This window comes from Marmota marmota, unplaced genomic scaffold, assembly GCF_001458135.2.
Source record: "Marmota marmota marmota unplaced genomic scaffold, marMar, whole genome shotgun sequence".
Classification (NCBI taxonomy): domain Eukaryota; kingdom Metazoa; phylum Chordata; class Mammalia; order Rodentia; family Sciuridae; genus Marmota; species Marmota marmota.
Window position 1 is genome coordinate 3,287,636 of NW_026000205.1, and position 3,329 is coordinate 3,290,964.

Sequence of the window (3,329 nt, forward strand, 5' to 3'; positions counted from 1 at the left end):
ACTTCCCTGCTGGCTAATGAGGCTGAGCGTCTTTTCAGCAGCTGAAAGGCGATCTGGATGTTTTCTTTCATGACGTAGCTGAGAGTTTGGTTTATTTCCTTCCGATTATCCTTTTCTTTCTGATTTATAAGCTTTCATTATCGGTCGGGGCCATAAATTCTTGTGGATATGCACCGCCAATTTCCTCTTCCTGGTTGTGATCTGCCTGTTGACTCTGAATGGTGTCTTTGGTGAAGGGAAGTCAGTGTGGTCCCGCTGGTTTTATTTTCCTGTGTGATCAGCACTTTTGCCTCATGATCAAGGTGTCTGACAACTATTTATCGACCATCTTCTAGATTCCAGGCCAGACTCTTCCAGGCATTGGGGACAGAAAGCCCAAACTTCACAGCTAGGAATCCTTCTTTCTGAGACACTTGCTCATGCCCAGAGCTGGGTTGGGTTAGGGTGATACTTTTCAGATCAAGCCTCAGCTATCCTCATTGATGCCAGCTCTTTCAGAGACCCTGCGCCTAATCTTGGGTTCCGAAATTGTATGAGCTTCAACCCCCACAAAACCTTGGATCCACCCCTGATTTTTCTAATTCTTTTTCATTTTTATCACTGGGGACGGACCACAGGGCCTTGCACATGCTAAGCTCAATTGGGTAACAGCTGGATAAACCCCTTTCTCTCTCTGCTGAGGAGCTAGCTGCACTTGGCTGTCACCTGGGAGGAGGAGCAAGTGGAGGTAGCACAGAAAGGTGGGCAAGAGCAGGACTCAGGGGCCCAGCTGACTGCGTCCAGATCTCAGCTGTTACCTACTGGCTCTGTGACCTTCTTTCTAGACCTTCCTCAAGCCTGCTTTTTGCTCCTCTCCATTTCTAACATAGCCTTCATGACGGTGTCACAGGCTAGGTTTGGTGACCTCCATCCCTCTTCCCTTCAGCAGGGCGGAAAGCAACTACTGTATTTCCCAGGACCCTCGGTCACCAGATTCTAGATGAAAGGTTAGGTCCCAGTGGTAAGACTCCTCCCATCAGTGTGGCTGGCAGGAGCAGCCGCGGGATCACAGCCACACACAAATTGGCAGCAGTGGCCTCAGCAGCAGCAGCACCCTGGCAGTCAGTTCTGTGCTGTCCTGGACATCATTCCCCAGGGCCTGGACTGGAGCCCAATTCTGCAGCCTCCCCCAGTTTTGTAAACACCCATTTCCCTGTATTCAGTCTCTTCCTGTTTAAAACACCTGGAGGGGTTCTATTTAGACTCCATCCCCTGCCTGGGACCATCATGATTTGCATTTTAATTCATGAAAAACATACATTAGGCTTTCCCAAGTTTCCATATCGACACCTCTGGGGGAAATGAACAGTTCAACTGGGTTCATTCATCAAGGCAAAAAATCCAACAGTGTGGCAAACAACTAGGGGTCTGTCTAAAGTCACAAGGTGCTGAAACGTGGCAAATGCTTTCTCTGTTTTAAATGTGCTAAGCCACATTGATCGATTTGCAGTTGTCAAACCAACCTTGCATTCCTTGAACAAACACCACTTGGTAGTGACACACTATCCTTTTTGTACTTTCATGTCTGTGTCCCTAAGGGCATTGACTAGAGTTCTCTTGCATTGTTTGGGTCTGGTTTTGGCAGTAGAGTAATACAGGCCTTAGACAACCAGTCAGGAGGGTCCATTTGGACAGTCCTATCTCCTCCTTCTGTACTTGATAGAGGTCACTGGTGAGCCAATCAGAGTTTCTTGTTTTAAATGGGAATTCAGTGTGATTTATAGAGTTCTTCAGCTTATTTTTTCTTGAGTGAGCTTTCGAGAAAATTATCCATGCCTATTTTTAAATCATCTATTTAAACTGAGTTGATGAATTTATAGGCATCAAGTTGTTTGAAAGATTCACTATCCTTTTTGTTTTTCCTTTGTGGCATTAGGGATTGAACCTAGGGACATTTTATCACTGAGATCCAATCCCAGCCATGTTGTACTTTTAACTTGCAACAGGGTGTCACTATGCTGCTCAGGCTGGCCTTGAACTTGAGATCCTCCTGCCTCAGCTCCCAGACTCACTGGATCACAGTGTGCCACCACGTGCAGCCGGGCTCATTATCCGTTTAGTACCCGTAGGATCTGTTCGTGTCCTGCTCTCACTCCCATGCACCCAAACCCTGACCAACTTTATTCTTTTCAGAGTATCAGCATCGTTTCACTTATCTGCTCCAGCTTTTCCAGTCCTTTTTTTTTTTTTTATTCCACACTCTCCTAAGCATAAATATCTAATTTCAAAAACCAGTAACAGGCACCACCTACAGGCCCAGCTACTCAGGAGGCTGAAAGGGGAGGACACACAGGCCTAGGAATCTGAGGCCAGTCTGCACAACACAGACAGCCCCATCTCAAAAAAAAGTTTCAACAAAAATGACCAATAACAGCTGCACTTGTGACAAGAGCAGACCTAACTTAGGTCCTTGAACCGACACCAAGGTAGGAACTGATGAGGAAACAGGCGCAGAGACATGACCCTTGCTGAAGGACCAACACTGCATGGCAGTTTGAGTTCCAAGCACACGTCCTTTCTCCAATCTGTACCTCTTTATACCCAGCCACCCAGTTATTGGCCTCCCCCTAAAACTGGGTGCCAAGAAACTGACACTTAAATAGATGAAGTCAAATGAGGGGCAGCCATGTGGCTATCAGGGAAAAGAGCACTCCAGGTGGGGGACCAGTATCTGCAGAAGCCTGAGGAAGGCACGGCAGATATGTGAGGGGCAGGAAGGGGCCTGTGAACCTGCAGCCAAGGAATGGATGCCACAGTGTTGGGGACAAGTCCCAATGCAGCCTGAAAGCAAATCCAAGCTGGTTTAAACGGGCTGGCAGGCCATGCCGTGCTCTCCTGTAGCTTCTGCAGGGTGCACTGTGGGAGGCAGGATGGAGGCAGGAGACCAGCTCTTGTCCCGTGAGCGATGGCGACAGCTCCAGTCAGGACCAGGAGAGGAGGGGGCACGTGGTCACAGCCTTGGACCTATTCTGGGGCCAGAGTCAACGAGACCGGCTAAGAGAGGATGTGCAGCCTGAGATGAGGGCCAGGAGGACTCCCAGGCTGGGCTGACCTGGCTGGCAAGGTGCCCCTCACTGAGCAGGCAGACTATGATGCGGGTGGGACGCAAACCCCAGGAGGGAGCCCCAGCACCCTGGCTGGGAGAGGCCCAGAGGGACCCGTGGAAGATACAGGGGGCCTGGATGGAGCCTCAGTAAGCTGAGTGGCTGCGCTGGGGACACCCTGGGGAGAGCAGGCAGGGCGGTAGGCTTCCGCTGGGTCGGCCTGAGACTTGGATATGCTTCAAGGAG